At 45.4% G+C, this 27,261-nt stretch overlaps 1 protein-coding gene across 1 annotated transcript in view; it reads right to left on the reverse strand.

Annotated features, from left to right (window-relative positions):
- TMEM232 (transmembrane protein 232) overlaps positions 1-27,261 on the reverse strand; it is a 684,788-nt gene that overhangs the window by 541,555 nt on the left and 115,972 nt on the right. The gene's annotated exons all lie outside the window — the stretch shown is intronic.

Below are 27,261 nucleotides of genomic sequence, written 5' to 3' on the forward strand. Positions count from 1 at the left end.
AATCTGGGTTGAGTCAGATTGGAGGCCTGACCTGAGCGCAAGGTTCTGCCGGGGACATACCTCCTCAGGCGCTGCTTAATGTACTCTGGGGCTTTGCCAAAGAGTGCCTTATGGGCCACACAGAGACATTTGAACTGAACCCTGAACTTCACAGGCAGCCAGTGCAGCTTCCAAAGGAGTGGGGTTGCATGTGAGTTTCTCGGTAGAGAAAAAATCAGTCTAGCTGCGTCGTTCTGCACGACCTGCAGCTTCCTCAGCAACTTCTGCGGCAAACCAAGATACAAAGCGTTGCCATAATCTAGCCTCGAGATGACTATGGCAGAGAGGATGGTTTGTAGGGTGGAGGCTGAAAGAATAGGGGTCAGCTTGCGTAATTGCCTCAACACACCCGTGCAGGAGCCCACCACAGCCGAAACTTGGGGGGCCATGGTAAGATCTGCATCAATCTTTAGAGCTAGACTTTTTACCACCGTACCGGGAGTGGGAGTTTTACCCAATTCTGGGGGCCAATACAGATCACCCCAAGGATTAGCCTGGTTGGTAAGCACCAGCACCTCCGTTTTCTCAGCATTCACCTTCAAGAGGTTGTTGGTCATCCAATTGACCGTGAATCTGAGCAAGTTCCTCACTGATTCCTGAGCCTCCCTTGTTTCTTCCAGCTGCACCAGCAGCTGAGTATCATCTACGTAATTAAAGATTTGACAATTCCTACGCATGAGCTCCACCATCAGTGGTTGTAGATAGATGTTAAAAAGTAAGGGGGAGAGTGCGGACCCCTGGGGCACACCCCATGTCACCTCACTAATCCCAGACAGCTGGTCCCCCATCTGGACCCTCTGAGTGCGTCCTGACAGGAAGGATTCTAGCCACTTGAGCGCCTGTCCTGTTATCCCTAGCTTAGCGATACGGTCCAGCAAGATGGTGTGGCTGACCGTATCAAATGCTGCCGACAGGTCTAACAGAATCAGGGCGCAAGGCTGTTTCTTGTCTGCTCTGACTCTCAGCTCATCGGTAACCGTAGCCATAACTAGTTCTGTACTATGCTGTGGCCGGAAACCAGCCTGGCTGGCATGGAGTAGATGATGTTCCTCCAGATAGCTGGCTAAGGTGTTCAGGACGTGTTTTTCTAAGAACTTACTCAGGAGTGGCAGCTGGGAGATAGGCCTATATTTTTTCAGTACCTTAACATCGGTTCCTGCTTTCTTAAGAAGTGGAGAGACTCTAGCTTCCTTCAGCTGGGCTGGAAGGTAGCCCGCATCTAGTGAGGCATTCAGTAGGCTCAACAACTGAGGCTGAATACCAGGCAAGGCCAGTTTGAAAATTTTCGGGGGACAGGGATCTGTGCTGGAGCTTGATTTGACATGGCCAACCAGCTCCGCCAGTCGCTTTTCATCAATATATGGGAAGCTGTTTAAGGTCCCAGTTTGCAGCTGACTATCTGGGCAAGATGGCAGAGGCAATCCAGCTGGAATCGTAGTGATATCCGTCAAGATGTCCTGTACCTTCTGAAGGAAGAAGCATTGAAAAATATCGCAATCGGGTTGATCACCCGCAAGGCTTTTCTCGCCTAGCTGCGTAAGTTCCCTTAGAATCACAAAGGTCTCCCTTTGTTTGTTTGTAGCCTTCCTAATTCTGTTCTCATAAAAGGCGGATTTCCTCGTCAGGATGTCCATCTTATAACTAGCAAGAAGTAATTTAAATGTTAGTGACTCTGCTGGACAGTAGTTGAGTCTCCACCTACGCTCCGCCTTGTGGAGGGCTTGCTTCTTTTTCTTGAGTGAGGCGTCAAACCATGGGGCTCCCTTTCCTTTTGTTCTGGTCCTCTCCATTCGCTCCGGGGCGAGCTTATCTAGAGCGGACCGGATCCAGGTCATCAGGGCGGTAGTGTCAAAGTCCAGGTTCATCTGTGTCGTCTTGGGGGGGGAGAGAGGAGAGCAGGGTCGAGATTAAGGAATCAGAATCGGCCTCAATCTTCTTCCAAGACCGAACTTTCCTCCACATTTGCTTTGAAGCAGCCGGCAAAGGATCTCCCGGAACCCAGCACTTGATCAGAAAATGGTCTGACCAAATGCACTGGCTAACTTCAGTTATTTCCATAAGGGACAGGGAGGACCAGACAAGGTCGAGTGTGTGGCCCTTCACGTGGGTAGGGCCCATTACTAGTTGATGTAAGTTAAGAGCAGAGAGATTAGTTTCAAACTCTGTCTCAGTGGGCTCCCTGGGAAACTTATCCCAATGGTAATTGAAGTCACCTGCCACTATAAGGGACTTATATCTGGAGGCCAAGTCTGTCAGCAGTTCAAGAAAGATGTCATTAAATTCAGGTGAACTCTGGGGTGGGCGATATACTAGCAACAGCAGGATGCATGAGGATTTAAGTGATATTTTTATCCCTAACAGCTCAGCGCAATCACAGTTTTCTGCTACAATCTGTGTCACTTTGAGACTCTTTTTAAACAAAATGGCCACACCTCCCCCTCTGCTGTCCTTAGGGCGATTGTACCAAAGCGCGTCAAAATCAGGAGGCAGGGCAGCTAGAACGTCCGGTGTCGATGATGCGCCCAGCCATGTCTCTGAGAGAGCAAGGATGTCTATCTCGCCCTCCGCCAGAAGTGTGAATACCTCTAGGTGATGCTTTTGCAGAGAGCGTGTATTAAACGTTGCAATTATAAGACCTTGGGTCCTGGTATGGGTGAGTACATCCTCTCCCTGCAACAGAGCCTCAGACCGTAATTTGGCGAGGGTCGTCCCATCTAACACAGTAGTGCCTGTGTTAAGAGACCTGAGGGTATCGGGCGAGTAAATACGTGGACGGCCAGGGGGGGTGGCCCCTGGGCCCGTCCTGGCCCGGACGGGCCCAGACGGGCTTTCCTCTGGCGCTCCTCCGGCACGACGCTGCACGAGTGCGCTGCGCGCGACCATTATAGTCCCTTAAATAGCGTGTGGCAAGGAGCGCTAGTCCAGACTAGAGCGCTAGCCCCGGAGCGACTTGGGAGCGTCGCAGACCCACACCCAAAATGGCGGTCGGGAGTGAGGCAGCGCGAGCAACACCCAAATGATGAGTTGTGCAAAACAATTTAGTGTGCAAGCAATGCGGGCGTTGGGGGGAAACAGAAAAATGTTATTTATACATTAAAACACAATAAGTTCACATTTTAAAAAAGCTAAGAGCTCAGCGGAATTATAGCAGGCGGCAATAGATCTAGAATAACAGCGTTAGCGTAGCAGTCCAGTCCGTTGACCGCACGCAGACCAACTGGTCCCCTAAATAGAGTTTGCCAAGGAGCGCTAGTCCAGACTAGAGCGCTAGCCCCGGAGCGACTTGGGAGCGTCTCAGACCCACACCCAAAATGGCGGTCGGGAGTGAGGCAGCGCGAGCAACTCCCAAATGGTGAGTTGGGCAAAACAATTTAGTGTGCAAGCAATGCGGGCATTGGGGGGAAACAGGAAAATTTTATTTATACATTAAATCACAATAAGTTCACATTTTAAAAAAGCTAAGAGCTCAGCGGAATTACAGCAGGCGGCAATAGATCTAGAATAACAGCGTTAGCGTAGCAGTCCAGTCAAGTTGTTTGCTTCCACAAAAAAGTGCTTGCTCTCCACACAGGTGTGATCATTTTGTTTATTTATCCAGCTGCCTGAGCCAGCAAGAACAAGGCTGCCTGAGTTTGAACTTTCAGGGTCACACACATGACACTGTAATGCTATTAACGTGCCTTAGATATCTAGAAGATGTACAGTGTGTGTTTTTTGTCTGGCAGCAGCACAGTTGGGAGGAGGGCATTCATTACCTTTAGATTTCATAGTGCAGTTTTGTGTTTGAGAACCCAGGGCTACACTAATCTTCATGGGTTTTTAGGTCTAGCTTGACAATGCAACTGTCATTCAACCTTATGTGATAATTAAAATGGAGCTTTCAGAGTCATACTAATTTGGGGGATTTAGGCTTCACCCACATAATTGTTCCCCTGAGTACAAGATTTTATTGAGCTGAATTAGTGTGCTTCTACTAAAATGACTGCTCGGACTGCACTTTTTGGCTTGTGACAAAATGTATACTTGTTACAGCAGGCCTGAGTTAGTTATGGTGGTAAGCAGAAGATCACGTCTATAAGCCTGATATGTTTATAACTAAATGCTGTGATAAGAACTAGGACTGACATATTTATTGTGAAACACATATGTTAAAGTCATTAAGCATTTATGTTTTGGTATTACTCTATATTAAAACCTACATATAGGTATTTTGTTACATGGAATGTTGTATGATATTTGTGTTAGTCACCTAGTGTGGAAAACCATGGATTTAAAAATGGTTTGCTCTATCAGAATCCTTGTTAGGCCATCTTATGGGAGATAGTATTTTGCCTAGCCAACTATAATTTTGCAAACCTTTCTAATCCGGTGACGGTGTCTGATGGTTGACCTGTGGAAAAGCTTACACTCAAAACTGTAGGTACGAGTTGGTAATAGTAGCATGCTCTATATGACCATTTGGTGCACTGAAAACCTGTTGTTTGAAGTTATGGTTCTGGTTTGATTGTTTATTAAGCATTATGACAAAGGCAGTTGGTTTAGACTATTAGTTGTGAAAAAATATGTAAAAGCCAGTAAGTCCTTAACAACTGGTTGTTATCACACTGTGATAGATAGAGAGGTATTTTGTTTCATTTAATCTCACACATTACTTTGGTAGGCAAGGATTTTGGCGTTAACCATCCTCTCTAACAAACTTTGGAGATTTTCATTGTGACTATTCTTGTTAGGCCCTGTTAAGACGGGTTTTATATAGTTTTGCAAGCTGCATTTTTGTACATATTTGTAAATGTATGATTGTATGGATGATGGTTGCAAGTTTATGTACACTTGAATAGGCTGGAGCTAAGCAAAGTATAAAGTCAAAATTAAAGGTGAAAAGCCTCTTAGGAAAAGTCATGCCAGATTTCATAGATTTGATCTACTGATTATGAAACATAATGACAAAGCCAGTAGGCCTGACCTAATTATTGTTAAAATCACGTGTTAAAGACAATCAGCTTTTAAGGATGCATCGTTATTACACTGTGCAAAGGCCTGTGGGCAGATATTATGCTACATGGATACCGTAGCACGCAAGGGTTTATGTGTTGGTGAGCCAACCAAACAAACTGTGGGGATAGATAAGAAAAAAAAAAGATATGCACTACAATAATCCTTGTTAGGCTCTTTTATGAGAGAGAGTATTTTGCTTCGCCAACTATAATTTTGTATACATTTTTACCTTTATGACTTATGCCGGGTGGTTGCCTTATGTAAGCGTATGCTCAGTACAGTAGGCTTGAATTGGTTTTTGTGACAATCCAATGATAACTGCTTTATGCTTGATAGTTCATTTCGAAAATTTACTAGACGGGCAGTAGACAGTTGGCCTGACATACTGATTGTAGAAAGCACATGTTGAAGTAAATATATATTTAATGATTTATTGTTATAACTCTGTATTCAAACCTAAAGGTAGGTTTTTTGTCACACGGAATAGCATAGATTACCTTAGTAGCAGTGTCGGCTCTAAAGGGGGTGCAATCGGTGCCATTGCACTGGACGCTGACTTTGGAGGGCGCCATGTTTTCAAGTACAATATGGTTTTAAAAGCAACTGCTGCAGCATTTCTTGCCTCCAGCAATTTTCAGGCAACCATAAAAATGTCAAGGAACACTGGTGATAGATGGACCTGCTGCGGAGAGATCGGAGATTTGTCGAGTGGAAGTTTTGACTCATCATGAAGCAGCGCAGGAGGTTAAAATGCTTGCTGTAAAGCACGTGTACTATGCAGATCACAAAGTGTATACAATGTGAATAGGTCAGTCCGTTACTGCTTCTGTCAAAGAGCCCCTTTTGTTACTTGCAGTTTATAAGTGTAAATCCTAATTTAGAACAGTGAGCTATTAACTATCATGAAAGAGCTGCATGTAAACTGCAAGGTATAGATTAGAGCGTTATGTTTTTTCCACCAGTCTTACATATCCTCATGTTGCAAAAATGGTTCACTTGGGTAGAAATCAATTCTTATTAGTGAAGCCAACCCCGAACCGTGGTGTTACATTACACATTCTGAGTTTGTGCTTCTCCAGACCAAGTACTCTTAAACTATACTCTCTACCAGTATGGATGACTAGTGACTCCTACACCTTGTAGTCATCTGTCTTATGTAAAATTATCTATACACTGATTTACACACTTATGATTCATTGTCTCTGTGTAATGTGATGTAAAGTGCTCTGACATTTTACACTGGTATGAGTGGCGCTATAAAACAAAAGAAATGTATGAGAGAGAAAGTGGTTATGGAGACCTGAGGACCACTTTTCAAAGGTGGTAGCGAGGGAATCCATGGAGAAGGAGGTCATTGGGGGCACCAACAAGCATTATCACACTGGGCATCACTAGTGATAAAGCCAGCCCTGCTTAGTAGCCAAGGTTTTAAGTGTTGATTACCCCTTCTGACAAAAGATGAGTATAGAAGATTTGAACTGCGAGAATGCTTGTTAAGCCCTGCTAGGAGAGACACTATTTTGCTTTGCTAAATGTAATTTTGCATACATTTGCAATTGCATGACTGTATGTCTGATGGTTGCTTTGTGAGGAAGCTTACACTAACTATTGTAGACCTTAGTTAGATTTGGTGACAAGCCAATGATAACAGCTATAGGCTTGATTGGTGTGCTGGGAAATGTTATGCCCGATGCCATAGGTCCTGCCTCTTTATTATGAAAAAACATTACAAAGGCATGAGGTGTGGCTTATTAATTTTGATAGCAAACACACAGAGATGATGGACGGAGCGCTGAAACTTTTGAGACACACCCCCAGTCACGGATCTGAGTTGAATCCATCATCGTTCTTTAGCTCACTTCGCCACCTCAGTTCAGACCCAGCTATATGCAAATCAATCTTGACCATGTGCCTCATGGGAAAAGTCCAGCCCGAACTACCAAACCAGGTCTTCCCTGAACCGGAAACAAGCATCCTGGGACCAGTTTCAGAGTAACACGCCAGGCTAGCTTTAATCCAGTGGTAAAGTGAGCAAGAGACCCACGTCTGGGCATACCCTGTCAACTTAGGGTGAACATCTATCATCTCCTTGTGTTTGCTTTATTTATTGTGAAAAGCATATGGTAAAGCCAATTGGCCTTTAACAGTGGATTTTTATCACATCATGTTACCGGCCAGAGAAGGGTATTTGGTTACATGTAATCTGCCAGATTATGCTAGTACAGAAGGGTTTGGGTGTTGATCACCCACTCTGGCAAACCCTAAGAGTATGTGCACTTCAATAGGCCTCATTTTATATAGTGTCAAGACATTGGTAAAGTCTAGAGGTCTGATGTGTTCAATGGGTAAAGTTACATGTGATCTGTTAATAATAAAAAGTTATGACAAAGAAAGTAGGCCTTAGTACTTATTGTGAAGAACATGTGTTAAAGGCAATGGGCTTTTAAGGGTGGATTGTTATTACAATGTGCTAAAGCCTGTAGTCAGGTATGTTGTTACTCGGAATCTCGCAGATTACTGTAGTAGGCAAGAGTGTGAGTGTTGGTGACCCTCCTGAACAAACCATGATGCTCGACGATTTTGCACTTTGGTGATCATTATTAGGCTCCATTAACAGGGCTTTTAAATTGTTTGAACAACAGCATTTTGTGCATATTTGTAGTTTAATTATGATATGCCTGATGGTTGCCTTGTAGGAAGGTTTATGAACCAACACAGTACGTCTCAGTTTACTGTGATGGCACGCCTGGCAGAATTGGTTTTTAAAATTGATTGTTAGCTGCTCTGACCTCTTGTTTGTTATACTTGCCGCACTTCCTGCTCCATCCTGGCGGTACACGGATGTTAAGACGGGTCCGCATTGCACCAGGGTTGACACTCTAGCTTTCTCCAGCCAACACTATTTAAAACGCATTGGGGCGACCGCGCAGCGTGTAAGGGTTGCGGTGTTGAGTTCCTCATACAGCATTTGCCTGCTGCTAAGTTTCATTACGTTTTGCACAGATTAAATATATGGAGAGAATTGTTTTTAAATAGCTTCGTCAGAATTGGTTTTAATCTCCTGGCATAATTGGTTTTTAAAATTGATTGTTAGCTGCTCTGACCTCTTGTTTGTTTTACTTGCCGCACTTCCTGCTCGATCCTGGCGGTACCCAGATGTTAAGACGGGTCCGCATTGCACCAGGGTTGACGCTCTAGCTTTCTCCAGCCAACACTATTTAAATCGCACTGGGGCGACTGCGCAGCGTGTAAGTGATGCGGTGTTGAATTCCTTATACCACATTTGCCTGCTGCTAAGTTTCATTACGTTTTGCACAGATTCAATATATGGGGAGAATTGTTTTTAAATAGCTTCAACAGAATTGGTTTTAATCTCCTGGCAGAATTGTTTTTTAAAATTGATTGTTAGCTGCTCTGACCTCTTGTTTGTTTTACTTGCCGCACTTCCTGCTCGATCCTGGCGGTACCCGGATGTTAAGACGGGTCCGCATTGCACCAGGGTTGACGCTCTAGCTTTCTCCAGCCAACACTATTTAAATCGCACTGGGGCGACCGTGCAGCGTGTACGTGTTGCGGTGTTGAGTTCCTCATACCGCATTTGCCTGCTGCTAAGTTTCATTACGTTTTGCGCAGATTCAATATATGGGGAGAATTGTTTTTAAATAGCTTCGTCAGAATTGGTTTTAATCTCCTGACAGAATTGGTTTTTAAAATTGATTGTTAGCTGCTCTGACCTCTTGTTTGTTTTACTTGCCGCACTTCCTGCTCGATCCTGGCAGTACCCGGATGTTAAGACGGGTCCGCATTGCACCAGGGTTGACTCTCTAGCTTTCTCCAGCCAACACTATTTAAATCGCACTGGGGCGACCGCGCAGTGGGCGCGCGCAGCGGGTGCGCCGAAGGCAAGCCCGCCAGCGCCCGGAGCGCGACCAGCGCCAGAACCCCTGGCCGTTTCAAGCCCCGAATATACAGCAAACAGCAGCTCCTTGACTTGGAAACAGGCTCATGCAGGCTGCATGATATGTTACTGCAAAATAAGACCACAGGTGAGCTAATTTGCCCCAAATGAGCATATAGGCTTAACTTAAGCGCTGTTCACAGTCTTGAGGGTACAAGCAGGAGGGGGGAAGACCTGGGGACTGGAATGTTTGTAGTCCCTAAAGTGAGGGAGATGGGAGATATCACTAATAACTCCACTATTAAAGAACTGAATAAGGTCCCTAAGGCAATTTAGGAACAGGACATGCAATGCCTTTTGATTAACGTTTGGTCCGTAGCGAAACATAAATATCAGATTGAGGACCTGATCCAACTCACCACACCTGACATAGTTTTTCTGACCGAGACATGGACAGATAATACCTCTGGACCAGATTGGAATATCGCGGTACCAGAGGGTTATGTAGTCACCTCACAAGATAGGAAGGAGGGGAGAGGGGGTGGTATAGCTATAATATACCGAGACTCTTTAAAGCTGCGGTTGGAAGCCATTTCAGATCTACCAGCGGAGGCGCTGTACTATAGTATAAAATCAAATAATCTTTTTAACTTTCAGGGACTTCTGATTTATCGCATACCTGGACCCAGGGCTGCTTTTTCACAGGCATTAACGACACATTTGGAGTCTTACACAGATTCCCATCCCCTCACAATTCTGGGTGATTTTAATTATCACCTGGAACTAACAAACAATTCAGATACAGTCAGATTACTAGATAACCTAGCAGCTTTCAGCTTAAGCCAACTAGTTATTAAACCCACCTATCAGGCGGGTCATACCCTTGACGGTATTTTTTCTAATAATGCTGACATCAATCTGACTAGAGTAACTGACCTCCCATGAACAGACTACAAGGCCATCCACTTTAATATCAGGGTCATGCAGCCGAATCATCACAATCAAACCAAAGCAGTTAATGTAAAAACCAGACGATGGAACAAAGTCCAAGCCAACGATTTAGAGTTGGCCCTTGGCCACATCCCTCTGTCGCGGGCGAAGGACAATAATGGGGCAGCGTCTCTGTTTAATGAATGGCTCTTGACAGCGGCCGACTGTGTGGCACCTGAATAATTAGTGACGGTCAAGAGAGTAAAGACCTCGTCACCTTGGTACAGCCCTGAGCTGAAATATTTAAAAGTAAACTGCAGGAGAGCGGAACGTTTTTGGAGACAAGACTATAGTAAAGATAAGAAAACTATCTATAATCTTGCCCTCCAACAATACAAGGATGCAATCATCGCCGCAAAAAGATTATTTTATACAACTAAGATAGAGGAAGCTGGAAATTCCACTAAGGAAATTTTTAAAACTGTCACACTGCTGTCTAAATTGCAGCAGGTTAATGCTTTTCATCCAGACCAAGCTATGTGCAACAAACTGGCCCTATATTTCCAGAACAAGGTTCAAGTAATTTATAATGATCTCTTGAACACTCGAATGGTTCCGGATAAGTCATGTCAATCATCCGACGAGATTGTATCAATGCATTGAAGATTAGTATGTTTTCAGACAATTACAAAAGATGAGGTACATACGCTTCTCATTTCCATAAAATCTGGTTCACCCAAAGACCCTTGTCCTCCAGGGTTATGCATTTGGCTGCTAGGAGAATCGGTGACGAACTCACCCCTCTAGTCAATCAAGTCTTGGAATCAGGTAGCTACCCAGTATGTTGGAAAAAAGCAATGATCAGACTGATCTTGAAAAAGTCTACCCTAGATCCTACGGAACTTAAGAACTATCGTCCGATTGCTGGCTTACCAATAGCAGCTAAAATCCTGGAGAAATCAGTAAATAAGGTGCTGACTGATTATCTAGACATCAATAACCTGCTAGATTCTATTCAACACGGTTTTCGGTCATACCACTCTACCGAATCAGCCTTGATTGTAGCAACGGAGGAGGTTCGTAGAATAGTTGAAGGAGGGGGTAGGGCAGTCCTTGTACTTTTAGACCTATCAGCAGCTTTTGACACCGTGAACCACACAGTGTTAGTGCAGCGGCTGAAGGAAGTGGGGATCGAGGGCACTGCCCTGACCCTCCTCACATTGTTTCTGGAGGGAAGGGAGCAGAGCCTGTACTGGGAGGGTCTGCAATCAGATAGTTTCCATCTTCCTTGTGGGGTTCCACAGGGATCGGCCTTATCTCCGACGATGTTTAACATCTATGTCATTCCCCTGGCCAGACTCATCAGGAAGCATGGATTTGCCCTGGTATCTTATGCTGATGATTCTCAGCTTGTAATCTCGATAGCTAAACAACCTGAAGATACAGCTGTTAGGTTTCATGCATGCCTTACTGAGATTATGACCTGGATGAATCACAGCTTCCTGAAAATCAACACAGATAAGACGGAGGTTATAGAGTTTGGTCAGGGCCGATCCCTGTGGAATGATTCCTGGTGGCCGGTGAGAGTAGGGGAATGCCCCTGCCCCGTGTCTAAGGTTAGAAACCTCGGAGTCATCTTTGATGACCAGTTAAATTTTTCCGTACAGGTAAACAGCCTAACCTTTTCCTGTTTCTTTCTAATAAAAACCTTGAGAAAGGTATTTCCTTTCATCTCACAGGAATTACAAAAGACGGTGGTGGTGGCTCTCATGTTATCCAAACTTGACTACTGCAATGCCCTGTTGTTGGGCATTGATAAAACCCAGATGAGAAAATTGCAGTCCTTACAGAATGCCGCAGCAAGGCTGCTTCTAAATATACCCAGAGGTCAATCAACTTCGGCAGGAATTAAGGCATTGCATTGGCTCCCTGTACAGCAGCATGTGGAATTCAAGGCTTTATGCCTGGTTCATAAAGCACTTTATGGGGGAGGGGTCAGGGACATCCAAAAAATGTTTTTACCCTCTACCCCCGCTCGTGCCCTTAGGTCCAGTAAGCTAGGCCTTCTCCAGATCGATAGGATTAGGCGGGTAAGATGGGGCGGCAGAACTTTTTCAAACTGTGCGGCAAAGTTATGGAAAAGAATGCCAATAGCCATGAGATTCCAACTAAATCGACAGTCCTTCAGGAAGTATTTGAAAACATGGCTGTTCACTTCAATCTAGTTCCCCGGTAACACAGGCTGTACCATTTTCACATACACTAGGGCCAAGACGCCACGGCATTCGAGCGCTATATAAGCATATATCCTATCCTATCCTATGATAAAGGTTTTAGTCCTAATTGTTTATAATGAAAAGTTTTGATAAAGGCAGTATGCCTGACATATTGACTGTGAAAAGGTTTTGTTAAAGTCAATAGGCATTTAAGGGTAGATTGTTATCACTATTTATTAAAATTTACAGGCAAGTATTTTGCTACAAGAAATCGCACAGATTACCATACTAGGTAAGTGTGTTAGTGCTGTTGGCTCCTCTAACAAATCGTGGGTATAGAGTATACTGTCATAATCCCTGTTACCCCTCTTAGGAGAGATTGTATTTTGCTTTGCCAAGCATAATTTTGTATACTAGGTAATTTTATCACTGTATGCCTGATGGTTACTTTGTGGGAAAGCTTACACTCAGTACAGAAGGCCTCAGTTGGCTAAGGTTATAAGCCAATGATAACAGCTACAGGCCTGATTCACTAGGAAAACATATTTCTGTCACAATAGGTCTGATCTGTTTACTATGAAAAGTTATGATAAATGTCTGACATATTGATTGTGAAAAGTATATGTTAAAAACAATAAGCATTTAAGGGTGGATTGATATTTTTCTGTATTAAAGCCTAAAGATACCTATTTTGTGATATGAAATATCACTGATTACCTTTGTAGTTAAATATTTTAGTGATGATTACTGCCTTTGACAAATCCTAGGGGAGAAGATTTGCACTGGAAAGAGTGCATGTATGATGACTTATTAAGTCCCTAACCTCATTAATGGCATAAAAGGCACTTTCATTCATAAGCCAAAGCTATTGTATTGTAGATCACGTTTGCTCGTCTCCTTTTTCTTCTCTATTTGGTTACAGAAAGCCTAGCATCTTTGTTACAGAGTAAATTTCATTCCTATTTGGTCTGTGTGAGTAGCTATGTCAAGTCCTTGGGGGATATATATTATGTGTAGCCTTCCAGGTGATGGACAAGGAGTTTAATATGCCTTGCTATTTGATGGTCAGCCATTTTAGTTTGGAACCATTGGAGACTATGTGTTCATCTGTTTTCAGACCCAAAATCATTCTTGTGGCTATATTTTGGACCAGGCGTTAAGGAAAACTGATGAGCAGTAGAGTAGTTTGGATAGTTCTAGAGATAGAATGAGGAGGATCCTTTGTGTCACACCAAGCATGGAGTAAATTTAAATATGCTATAGAGGAGATGATGTCCGGCGTCCGTGTAACTTTACGAGCGGTGCCCTGGAACCACGGTGCAGGCAGCGGCGTAGATTTCGGCATGGAGCAGCGTCATCGGGGATACCAATGCATCGTTGTGAAGCGAGGCGGTGCGGTGCCCACAGCTCGCGGTGTGAGCAGTGGCTCGGTGGCGGCATCAGCAGGCGTCGTTGGTGAGACCAGGGTCACGGTGCGGCATTGTGGCAGTGCACTCTGCGGTGCTTTCAAGACACGGAGTCAGCAGTGGTGTCGTATACATTGTCGGGTTGCTTTACTTCTGTTGCAGCACAAAACACACAGTCCCCAATGCTGAGGGCAGAAGAGCTTGAAGTCTTTGCTGTTCCTGAGACTTCTTAAACAGGGGGCAAGCTCTACCTCAAGCCCTTAGAGAAACTCCCAAAAGTAGATTGCAGAAAGTTTAGTCCAGTCCTTTCACTGCCCAAGGCAGAAGCAGCCACTGCAGGCCAACACAGCGAAGCACACAGCAAAGTGGTAGTTCCTCCTCACAGGTTCTCCAGTTCTTCTTCCTGGCAGTCTTCTTGGTCCAAAAGAGTTCTAAAGTTCAGGGGTCTGGGTCCCAATATTTATATCCCAAAATCCTTTTCTCTCTTAGGCAGAGGTTGTCTGTGCCCAGCCTGAACCAGTTTTGCCTTCTCTGGTGTGACTTCCTGGCAGGAGGTGGAGACAGCATGGTCAGAGGCAGACCAGACCCTTTGAGGTGAAAGGAAATCTCCTTCCCCTTCCCCCATTGCAGCCCAGGTCTATTCAGTCCTTTCCTGACCCACCTAGACTATCTGGAGCCACACCTGCTCCCAAGCCTTCTGTCATCCAAAACCCAGACACACAATCCACATTCCAACAGATGCACACAGGATGACTGAGCAAGAAAATACCTATTTTCTAAAAGTGGTATTTTCAAACACAGAATGTAAAAATCCCCTTCACTAAAAGATGCATCTTTAGATTCTGAGTTCAGGCATACTAAACTTTATTTTCCTACCTAATTCCCTGGGCCAGTTATGTTTATAAGATGTTATAAACAACCTCCCCATTCTGTCCTATGGGGAACAGTTAGCCTTGCAATAGCGAAAACCGAAATGGGCCGTAATTCACTATCAGGACATGCCACACACACCAGGGCATGTCCTACCTTTCACGTACACTGCACCCTGCCTACAGGGGTACCTTAGACCTACCTTAGGGGTGGCTGACATGGAACAAAAGGGAAGGTGAGGGACTGGCAAGTGTGTGTACTGGCCAAGTCGACATGGCAGTTACAAACTGTGTGCAGACTCCGCAATGGCGGGTCTGAGGTACCTTTTCCAGGCTACTCACGTGGGTGGCACAATCAGTGCTGCAGGCCCACTAGAAGCATTTGATTTACAGGCCCCCGGCACACTCAGTGCACTTTACTAGGGACTAACAAGTAAATTAAATATCCAATCATGGAAACACCAACCATAACTCAGTTTACCACAGGAGCACTTGCATTTTACCACTGATCAGCAGTGAGAAATGTGCGCAGAAACACTATGCCAGTCAAAATCGGGAGGTCAGAAAGCAAAAACTCAGGGGAAACACGCCAAAAGATGCCAAGTCTAACAGCAACACACTAAAAAGGACTTCTGAGAGTCAACATCTATTTGATGTCCAGGACTTAGAGCAGTGGTTGAATGAGCAGAGCTGAGTCAGGCGAACAATAAAATCAGCCGTAAACGTAGATTTGATAGATGTAGTTAAAATGAAAACTGAATTGGATGAAATGATGACTTGGAGGTTGGAGCTTATAGAATAGATACCTACCTACAGAAAGAATTGTGTTTCATGAGCAACGATGTCACTACGAGAGCGAGACAGGCTAATGAGAAATTATCTGATTTGGCTCAGAGATATGATATTTATATAGAACGAAGAAAGGCTTTACAGAAAAATCATAGACTTGTATTTAGTAATCAGGACATAAAGAATCTGAGATTACCAAGATGAAGGCCCAAATTTGAGAGTTAATTCTAAATATTCGGATTGGGAACACCTTAGACAAATGGGAAGAAAGAGGGGTGAAAAGAAAGGGTTCTAAAAGAACAATTGGGAACCTCCTACTTTGGTAGAAATGGGAATGGGAGTCAAGGCTTTCTCTTTGTAGGAAGTCCCGATTGGAGGTTATATGCATGTACCTTGGAATAGAGGTGATCTTGCGGCTTTTTACCAATGAATCCCCGAGGCTGAGAGGAAAGCCTGTAGAGTGGTACAAACAAGTTGATCAATTTGTGAAAATGTCAAAGGTGTTGTGGATTGATCTGAATATGTTGTTCGAAATTGGAGTCCCCAGTGGTACCCGCTTATAAATTAGAATGCTTTATCTTTTACCAGGGCGATATTTGGCATCAGGGATTTTTCGCACTGATTGGGACATACTCATTTCCAATCGGTTTAGGAAATTTACAGGGCTAAATATATCCCCCTGCTGTGCTATGCTATTGGAATTTGGGGATATGGTCAGGTTGCTCCACTCTAAGTCGCTGAATACAAGTTTTTAAGGAGTCTTTTGGGAGTTTGCCAAAGCACACCATACGAAATTGCTCCGCCTCAGCCCAATAAAACTTTGGAACTCAATTTGAACAAAGGAGGAACTGAGTTTCAGTAGATTGATCTTGCAGGATTGGCTACAACTAGAAAAGTCCATACAGATTTCTTGGCTGGTGTATGTGGCGCGCAATTTGGAGACCCTAGGGCTGCCAGATATGTTTATTAACACCTCAAACATAACTCGGGCTGGTGGAAAATTTGTTGAAACCGCTCTCAGGGACAAGCTGATATCAGAGCGCGAGGATGTTGCATTAACAAAACACTCTATGCGACACGCAATGTTGGTTAAAACAGTTAGTAACATCAAGCCATATTTGACCTGGAACATGTCTCGCCACCTCCGATTGCTGACCTATTTTAGATTACATTTATTTCCTCGACTAGTCTCTTTTAATCATGGCTGTTCCAAGTATTCAGATCTGCCCCTTTGCAACTGCAACAACACATCAATTAACGACATATTACACGCGGTTATGCTTTGTCAAAATGCAGTAACCTACGACATAAGTTCATAGGCACAATTTTACTACTACTGAATTTTACTCAAGTTAGGCCAGCCTTATTGTTCTTACAATTGTTAAACTTCCCTTCTATTTGCTTTTTCCTTGGACATTTTCTGATGGGAGTCCTAAAACATAAATGATTGTGGCACTGAAATGTGGTATGTTGTTTTTAATTATCTGTCTTTTATGATTGTATTTATAAAAACGAATAAAGACTATGATATGAGTCCGCAATGATTTGTGGTCAGCATGTAAAATAGCTATAGAATGGCCCGAAGGTGAGCCTGAGAGAGAACAAGTGACACATGGTCCATCACTTGTAATGATGAAGAAATACGAGCAGGTGATTACCTGGTTGAAAGCTAAAGTGCTTCCACAGGATATTGACTGGGTGAAGATTGACAGGATGACTCAGAAACCTATAGAGAAGATTCATGTGTTTTATGAAAGGTTGTTAGTGGCTTTCAAACAGTATAGGATGATGGACACCCTGGAGCCCTAGCATATGGGACTGTGTGTGTCCCAATTTGTGACTGGGATGAGACCTGAAATTACTGTGATGATACAACAACACTTGGTTTGTTGCCAGAATAAGTCTGTCAATGAAATTCTGTGTTACGCAATGAATTGTGACGATATTGAGATGATGCACAAAAAGTTGAAGGAGAAGTTGATGGTAACACAGATGAAGGCTGCTCAAAGGGGTCAGTGACAGCCTTATGTAGGGAATACTGCCCTAATACAAAGAGTTCACCAGTCCGGGACTCCAATGTAACAAGGTGGAGGAGAACAAGGAAGGGGAAGTGGTAATCCTAAAGATCCCAAAAGTGCAATTGATGTTGCCATTTCAAAGAAGTCAAACCCATGTCACTATTCTAACAAGTTGGGACGTTAGAAGCACAAATGTCACTTTAATTCTGCAAATGAAGAACAGAATGGAGGGTTTAAGCAACCACAGGGTAGTGTTATGCACCCCAGGATGTGCCCAGACCAAGATTCCAAACTTTGGCTGGTTCCCAAGGTCCTATGTTGCAGGTACCACAGCCCCTGAAAGCAGAGTAAGCTATAAATAGGGTCCAATTTAATCAGAACCCAGACCTGAATGGAAATCAGAACATGTCCCATCATAATGGCCCATATCAATAATTCCCCATGTTTGGCACATCTAATGAGTATGTTTCAGATCAGTCCTTATGACGGTGCCTGAGGGGGGAGGAAGACTGTATGCATGGCATAGTCTTAAAGGTAGACCAGAGTAGACCATAGGTTGATGCTGATATAAATGGCCACTTTCCTGATTGATACTGGTGCTACTCGCTCTGCTGTGAGAACAGCAGAGGTTCTGAACCTACCCCTCTCGGGAAGAACAATCCAATTTGTAGGAGTTACAAATAAACCACTGTAAAACCCCCTTAATGAAGAAGTGCCTGTGAAGATAGGGACATTTAAAGATAATCCTCAATTTGTGGTGTGCGATTCTAGCCTTGTGTGCCAGTTAGGACATGATTTTCTGTGCAAGTTAAAGTGCACCATTTATTTTACACCAAAGGGTATTGAGCTTCAGACAAACAATGACAACGTTGCCTTTAAACTAGCAAGTCAGAACTTGTGCGTCTCACTGCTCCCCATGTTGAAAGTGGAAGACTTATTTACCGTTAGATCTCAGAGATACAGTGAAAGACCTAGTTTGAGATTTTTCCGGAAAGGACATCAGACTTATCCGAGGGGTTGAGACAGTTTGTATCCAAGTCAAGCTAAATGCTGAATACCCGACAACACCACAGTATAACCTGATGCCCGAGGCAGTTGCTGAAATTACACCTGTGATTGAGACCATGACTGAGCAAGGCATTTTGAAGGAGATCCTGGGGAGTCCAAGTAACTCACCCATTATGGGCTTGCAGAAGCTGAGCAGTAAGTACCACATAGTTTACGATCCCCGGAAAATAAATAGCATAGTGGTTCCTTGTTGTCCTGTGGTACAGAATCCATCTGTGATATTGTTCTAGATTCAATGTGAGGGTGAATGGTTCACTGTCATTGATCTTTGTCAAGCCTTCGCCTCCGATTCCCTCCATAAGGAAAGCCAAGTCTTGTTCGCTTTCCGGCTAGTAAATCATGTTTTAACATTGTGCCATGTCCCACAAGAGTACACGGAGAGTCCTTCCATTTTCAGCCAGATCTTGAAGAATAGTCTGGAGTCTCTGGTCATGCCCTGTAATTCTGCCCTAGTCCAGTATATCAATGGCCTTTTTGATTAAATCGAAAACTTGAAAGGCATGTAAAACTGATACAATTGTCACTACTGAACCTTTAGGCTGAGAATGGATATAAAGTATCACCCAAGCAAGTTGCAATAATATATGACAAAAGTCCTCTACTTAGGACATCTTATTATGAAAGGTGCGAGAAAGGTGTCACAAGAAACAATCTCGACGATCATGCAAATGAATCTGTCTCACATGCAGAAAGAAATCAGGATGTTTCTGGGAATGGTAGGCTACTGTTGCCAGAGGATAGCCAACTTTTCCCTAATGGCCAAGCCTCTACAGAGGTGGCACATAAAGTTGTATCTGATCGGGTGCCCTAGGACAATGATTGCTTAAACGCATTCCTGGAGCTGAGAGAAAGCCTTTGTCACAAACTTGCATTAGGAATGATTAATTACACCATAGCGGTTTCGCTCTTTTTTAATGACACAGAATCATGGAAGTGCTCGTAGACCAGTTGCCTATTTTTCAGCTACTCTGGATCCAGTAGCATCGACATTGCACACATGTCTCAAATCCATTGCTGCAACAGTTGTCAGCATTGAGAGATGCAAGAGCATCATATTGGGTCACGCTTTGACTGTCTATGTACCTTACTCAGTTTAGATGCTGTTGACTCGAACTTGTACTCAGCACCTAACTAATAGTGGGCTCACAAAGAATGAGCAGACTATTTTGGCATCTTAGAATATTAGCTTGAAAAGGTGTTTCGTCTTGAACCCTGATACGTTGCTTCCTTTACCTGATTGTGATGTAGATGAGATTGAAGTAGAGCATGACTGTCTCAATGTCAATGAACTATGCACCATGTCCCATCCCGACACTTCTGATGAGCCCTTGCCTGAATCTGATTACACCCTGTTTGTGGATGGTTCTTGTCTCAGGGACAAGGAGGGAAACCTGAGGGATGCTTATGCTGTCTGTACTGTTATGGAGTGGTGGAAGCTGCCTGGCTTCAAGTAGTAGTCTCTGCGCAGGTTGCAGAATTGATTGCTCTTACTAGAGCATGCTGTGTTTTAGACCAGCTGAAAGTGACAATATTCACCGATAGTCAGTATGGATTTGGTGTAGTTTACGATTTAGGACAGTTATGGTCTCAGAGGGGATTTATGACCTCATCAAGGTCTCCAATCCGCAATGGAGAAAACATGAGAAAACTGTTAGAAGCCCTGCAGATCTCATCACAAGTTGCTGTCATTAAGTGCTTTGCCCATTTTAAAGGAAACGATTTAGTCACATTTGGAAATCGCTATGCCGATGAAGTTGCATGTTACTCTACAACAAACGTTTGCACTTTCAATGGTGAATACACAAATGAGGGAACAGATTAAACCCAATTTCAGCCTTTTGATGACGATTGCTGACGCATAGGAGGATGTGAAGTTGCAAGAGGAAGTTATTGAGGAAGAACAGCAAGATTGGGTTAGAGCACGTTGTGTAAAACGAGATGATAACATTTGGGTTTCAAGAGATGGAAGACCAGTACTGATTAATAGTTTGTTGCCACCAATGATGAGGTACTATCATGGGCTGATGCATATAGAAAGAGATGCCATTGTGAGATTGTTTAGACAGACTTGGTTTAACACAAAGTTTTGAATAATGGCTGAGGCATTGTGTTTCCGATGTGTGATTTGTCAACAAATTAATGTGGGAAAGTGAACTGCTATTACATTGAGTCACATGGAGAGATCTGGAGGTTCCCACCACAGAATGCAGTTGGATTTAGTTGAGATGCCAATATGCAATGGATTGAGATACATTATAGTAGTCGTATGCATCTTTTCACATTGGGTGGAAGCCTACCCGACTAGGAGTTGTGGTAGCCTCACTGTAGCTAACCTGGTATTGACGAAACTCATTCCAAGATTCGGATTTCCAACCTCTTTTGAGTCAGACCAAGGAACCCATTTAAATAATGAGGTCCTGAGAATGCTATGTGCAGCGTTACAAGCGGAGTAGAGATTACATTGCAGTTATTGGCTAGAAGCTTCAGGTATCATGGAACAAGTCAACAGCACTTTGAAATTCAGACTTGCTAAAGTGTGTGCTTTGACATCTCTGATATGGACTGATGCTTTGCATCTGGTGCTGATGAATCTTCACTGTGTCACAGATGAGAGAACAGGACTGTGGCCTCCTGATATAATCATGGGAGGGCTATGCGGTTGCCTGCTGTGCCTGCAAATGTGCTCGTAAACATCACAGACGATTTGGTGCTCGATTACTGTAAAGGTCTGGCTGATGACGTTCATTCTGCGTCTCACCAGGTTGTAGTGGCGACAACACTGGCACATCAGGAGCAGTCCCACAACCTTAGTCCTGGTGACCATGTCGTGGTGAAGGAATATGTAAGAAAGAACTGTTTTAAGCCATGTCGGCGTGGTCATACCAGGTGATCTTGGACACTTTGACTGCTGTGATGTCCGGTGGTCTTCTTAATTGGGTGCCTTCATCTCACACTTATAGTGTCCCGTGTCCTTTGAATGTGAAATAGCAGCTCCCAAGAAGAGATGCCAGCAGTGGTCGAAAGGCCAAAGGAAGAGGTCAGTTAAAGTCAGTCTAGCTGTAGGGAACCAGACGGAGCTTGAGACTCATGCATGGTGGTGGAAGAAAGCAGCCCAAGGAGTAAAGAGAGGAGAAAGTCAAAGTTATCCTCTGAAAGAGCTTGTGCACCCATATCTGAAGCATCTGGTGAATCAGAGCTGAGTGGAAACAAAAGTGAAGGGTCAAATCTCAGAAGAGCTAAAAGATCGAGGGTGCTTTGTCGGAGGTACTCTTCTCCTGAGTGGACTTATCACGCTACTAATGACAACTAGAGCGACTCCTGGATGTTCTAGAATAATAGTGGAAATTCTTCTAAAGCTGTCAGAACTTAAATTGAACTATCTCTTTACATTTGCACTTCCTTACCCAACAAGCCTGAGTGCTTTGAGGAACTTAGTGCGGAATGAAACTGAAATTCCTTATCTGATTTCCAAAGAGTCTCTTGTGCTTGTTGATGGACTGAGAATAATGATCTTGGGGATGCTTTTTAATGAACTTAGCCCTCTCCTTATTAGAGATGAATACCTAGGTCTGAGGGGAAGAAGAATACAATTTTAGTTGACATGTAGAAGAACACATAGTAGGTTAAGAAATTGTCAAGAAGATTGTATATTTTTTGTAAATAAAAAGAGCACAAATAAATTCTCTTTTGCAATTTGCACAGGTGGAGAACGCCTGAGAAGGTTCTGTTGCTTCTATTTCTCTGCCCAATTGGTCTGAATCTTAATAGTATGGGAATGAATAATACTAGTTGTAGAGGTAGGTACATATTAGGTATAATAATATTAATTTAAGTGTTAGGCTTGATAGCGCTTATTGTAGGATTAAGTTTGAGTTCAACAAAAGTCAAGGAAGAGAAACACATGTCTGCACAGAAGCTATCACACCAAGTAGTTGGAGAGTTATATTCATTAGAAGGGCAGAATCTACATACTGATTTTTCTAGAGGACATTACACATTATTTGCTTACACTAATCTGCTTTATGAGTAGGTTAATACAATGGAAGAAAGGGACTGTTATGTTTGAATGCAGTTATATTCTTCAGTGGCTGAGGGCATTACATACCACACATACCACTGACATATGACATTAGATGTAGTTTATTGTTAAGTATTTTTTATGGTCAGAATCATTTTCAGTATCACTACTCTAATTATGATTTGGTCTTTTTAGAGGTCCCTCTGTTCAAACCTTTGAACCAACATTACTATGCTGAAGTTGCAGAAAATGATAGGAATAGTAGATATTTTGCCCCAATTAAAACATTAGACACTGCTTATACACAGAGGTATAACTTGACCTGTATCCTTACTGACATTCAAAAGAAATTCCTAGAGCTGGTAGAAGATAGATATAGAGCAGTAAAGACAAATGCAGCAAAAGGAGTTTGTGTTACAAGTTGGTCACAGGAAGAGTTAGATCATCAAGCTGCAGGGAACACTGGAGCGTTGACATTAGATTGGCAACACCAAGGGAAGTTGAGCATACACAATGATAAGAATGAATACAATACTATTCCTGTAGGAGAAAGTGGGTATGATCATACGTTTGAGGTTCAAGGATCTTAGAAATTATTTCTGGATAGAACATAACCTGTGATTCCTTGTGTTTATTTTATTTGTGGCAAGAATACTAATTGTAAGTTGCTGAACAAATCGTATGGCACATGTTACATAGGAGTAGTGTTTCCGAAGATCTATCATGTGGAGAATTTTGATCATCATGTTTGGAAGGAGAAATCTAGGTCCAAATGAGGTGCCACTGCTAGAAAGATTGTGGGAGATATCTTTGGTGCAATAATTCCAAATGTAGGGTTGATGATAATGAATGACATTAAGATTAGACAACTTTCCACTGTAGTTGATAAGTTGTCTACTAATACAGCTGGAGCTTTATTGCTTGTAAATACGGAGATGGTTGGGGGGCGCTAGAGGGCGCACAGCGGAATGGCTGCCTACTGAGACAGCTCCGCCGGACGGGGACAGAAAAACGACACGGCGGGCGTGAGCTGTGCAGCGATGCCGTCGCAAATTAGTGCCTGAGTGACCGGAAAGCGGGGGCCGTCTGGGGCTGGTGCGAGGACCACTCGTGAGGCTCCGTGAGCAGAGATATGGGCTGTTGAGTGCCCTGACGCGGATGCGGCCGGCGGCTGACAAGATGGCGCCGCCCGGGTACATCGAGCCGCGCTGAAAGAAGAAACCGCGGAGAACACCGCGATGTGTGGCGGCAGTGAACTGGGGCTTGGCGCTGCCTGCTGCCTCTGAAATTCAAACACGCTCTAACGATCCGAGCGTTTCGGAGCAGACATCACTCCTGTGGGGCGGAGCGGCGCGAGATGGCGGCGTAAGGAGGCACTGGCGCTGGCTCGAGACGAGCGTATCCCGCACTGAAGGCACTGTTCCGGCCCGAGAGTGACGCGGATGCAGCCCAGGAATCCGCGCGATGAGGGTGAGAGCTGCCCCCATGATGGACGTGCCTGCGATTGCCCGGATGACCATGGCTGCTTGAGGAGGAACCAGAGCGACTGCTGAGAGGGGGCCTCTGGGGGCTCCTGGGTGGGTCCGGCATCGTTGCCTGCGAGGAGGTGACCTGCATGGCGGCGCTGGAGATCCTGGCTGATTCTGGGCGCAACTAACTGGCTGGTGACTACCCCCCCTCCCCGTCGGGCCGTGTGATCTGGCTGTTGGTGACCTGGCTTGCTGGACACGGTCCCCTGCGCTGCCTGCTGGATTCTTGACCCCCTGGCTCGCTGGCTGGCCCGAAGGTGCACTGCCGGACATCGCTGATACCAGCACCCGGGTGGCTGTACAGGAGAGTGGCGGTACTACGAGCGCGGCCAACTGGGGCGCTGTGCTGAGCCTGGTGAGCGGCGGGACTGGGGCACGCTGCGTAAGCGGGTGCTATCTGGGGTCGTCGCCGTTTGGACAGCCGACTCCCCTGATATCTAACGGCGGAGAGGTGCGACATGGGGAAGCCAGAAAAAACGCAATCTAAGCTCCCCTTCGAATCCAAGCGCCAGACCAAGGGTGCTGCGGCACTGTCAGACACCGCCTCGGACGCTGGAGAGCCAGGGCCTTCGGGTATGGAGGGGGCGCTGAGGGCCATCCAGCAGAGTCTACAGGATATCCACGGTAAACTGGATACCATAACGCTTCGCGTAGACAACATGGCGGCCAAGCTGGATGGGCACGGGGAGCGGCTGGTGGAGGCGGAAAATCGAATTGGAGCGGTTGAGGATCTCTCGCAGGCCACGGCCAAAAAGTGTGCGGAAGCTGAGCGACTGCTGGACGTGCTCAAAAACAAGGCAGAGGATTTGGAGGCGCGATCGCGGCGCAATAACGTGCGCATAGCGGGGGTTCCGGAATCAACCAATGTTGGTCGGATGGAGACGTGTGTGGAGGAGCTGATTCGTAACGTCTTTGGCACAGAGCACCTCTCCCCGATGTTCCTGATTGAAAGAGCACACAGATCGCTGGCCCAGAGGCCGAAGCCCGGGGCGCCCCCGCGTCCAATAATCGCCAGGGTCCTCAACTACAGAGACCGTGATGTCATCCTCAGGCTGGCACGAGAAAAGAGGCAAATTACACATCAAGGTAATGCGCTGGAATTTTATCCGGACTTTACGATCGCCGTCCAGTTGGCGCGAAAAGAATTCAACCCGGTGAAGAAGAAATTGCGCGACTTTGGTATTGACTATGCGATGCTATATCCAGCCCGGCTTCGGGTGACGTATGACGGCCGAGCGACAATATGCCACACACCTAAGGCGGCACAGGACCTCGTCAAAAAAATCGGAACCAGGCGCAAAGAACGGCAGAGAGGCGACCAGAATGCGGACGCAGATGAGTGACCTGGCGACGAGACAACCTCGGGAGATGGTGGCTTGGATCAGGTCAAGCTGAGAGGACGCCCATGTCGCCCGAACTGGGTAGCGTGGGGCGGACTCGCGGCCCTACTGTGGAGGCGCCATGATGTTTCTCTGGCAGTGGAGGTTTGCTGGATCGTGAGAGACTGCAAGTACGAATGCTGCGCACTGTTTCGCCCTCTCACACGCCCTGCTGATCTGTGGCACCTCTGCAAACTTTCTAACCCTGCTGAGACTGAGACTGGGATCAGCTAAAAACTGCCGAGGGGGGTAACACTCACATATTTTTGGGCCGCCATGTTGGCTGACACTGTTCCTCCCTACTATGGCCTTGTGAAACCTGGGGGTCGGGACGATGGACAGTCGGCTGGGGCGGTGGGAGGATTGCATCTAATGTACAGCGTTGGGCCTCTGACGCATGTGTCACCCCGGAGGGGGCTGCGCGCCTGGGGGACTGGGACCCGGGTCGCAATCCACATACCTGCGGGAATACAGTGTGGTAGAGAATAAGTCGCAGGCTATTGACATGGTTATGGCAGGCCCTACCGCAAGTTGTGGTGATGATTGCACAGACACAATACCGCTTAGGAATTGACATGTACTATATCCCCGTTCACGTCCATTAACTTGGATGGAGTTTGTGGGCTCTAGGTGGTCCCCCCGACACGGGTGAGCCCCGAATCAAGTTTCAATAATGTTTGTTCTGATTTGTGGGGTTTGTCTTTGGCATGGTTGGGGTGCTGAAGTGGGTGGGGGGAGGCGGGCAGGGGTTGGGAAACTGTTTAGTTGGTCACTGTGCATGAGACGCATCGCTGAAATCCGAGCACTTATGTTGCGACACAATGAGGTCGGTCCGTGCTTAGCTACACCTTGGAGCGTGCTACCCGAACGGTTGTACAAATGTTGCTCTAATACCACTGTTGGAAAATGGCTGAGGCACATGTAGGGGTTGGGCGCCTCCAATTATTAACATGGAATGTGAGGGGGCTAGGTAATCCCAAGAAAATCAGACAGACACTGGCATACTTAGACAGGCTACACATCGATATTGCACTCATACAAGAGACGCACTGTGCACCAAATCACCAACCCAGCATAGGGCGCAGGTGGGCTGAATCGTTGCATCACTCCTCGTATTCTTCCTATGCAAGAGGAGTGCTAATACTGGTAAGAAAAGGGCTACAATATGCGATAGATAATGTCGTGGTGGACGACCTGGGACGATTTGTCATAGTCTCGGGTCTACTACGGGGGCAGAGACTGGCTATTGTGAACGTTTACGGGCCGAATGTGGACGACCCACAGTTCTTTCACTCGTTGTGGGGTAAAATAAGAGATGTCCATGACTCACACCTGATATGGGGAGGAGACTTTAATATCGCGTTATGTGACGAACTAGATAGATCTGGACAGACGGTAGAGCCGCATAGACGCGCGCTGCAGGTCTTAAAAGACATAATGATGGACAGGGGGCTTACTGATATATGGAGAGATAGGAACTCAGAGGGGAATGAGGCCACGCACACATCGGCGGCACACGGTAGCTGGTCCCGCATTGATTATTGGTTGGTTACTGGGGATGTTGCTCTGTGGACGAGGGAAGTTCGGCACATGCCCAGAACGCTGTCTGACCACAGCCCGGTGCTCCTCTCTCTAGAGCTCCCGAACTATACCCCACCCCCCTTCAGCTGGAGATTTAATGCTAAAGCGCTACTAGATCCCCTATACGTAGACACCATTGGGCAGGCGATACAGGAGTACTTTGACCACAACGCGCCTACTATGAAAGACGCGAGCGTGCTCTGGGAGGCTTTTAAAGCTACGATTCGCGGTGTCTGTATTAGTACGACTGCAGGAATCCTAAAAGACATACGGCGGCAGCTCACGGTGAGGGAAGAGAAGTTGCGTGAATTGGAAAGGGAGTACGAGCAAACACAAGACGCGCAAGTATTTGGTACTATCCGAACTGTACTTTCGGAGTACCAAAACTATGCGGAGGAGGAACTCAAATATACAGCGAAGAGACAGATAGCGAGGGCCTATGGGGAGGGCGGCCGGTCTGGACGGCATCTGGCGGCTAGCATCTGTGACGGTCGTGCACCGCAGCACATCCAAATGGTTCGCGACT

Source organism: Triturus cristatus, chromosome 2_1 (assembly GCF_964204655.1).
Source record: "Triturus cristatus chromosome 2_1, aTriCri1.1, whole genome shotgun sequence".
Lineage (NCBI taxonomy): Eukaryota > Metazoa > Chordata > Amphibia > Caudata > Salamandridae > Triturus > Triturus cristatus.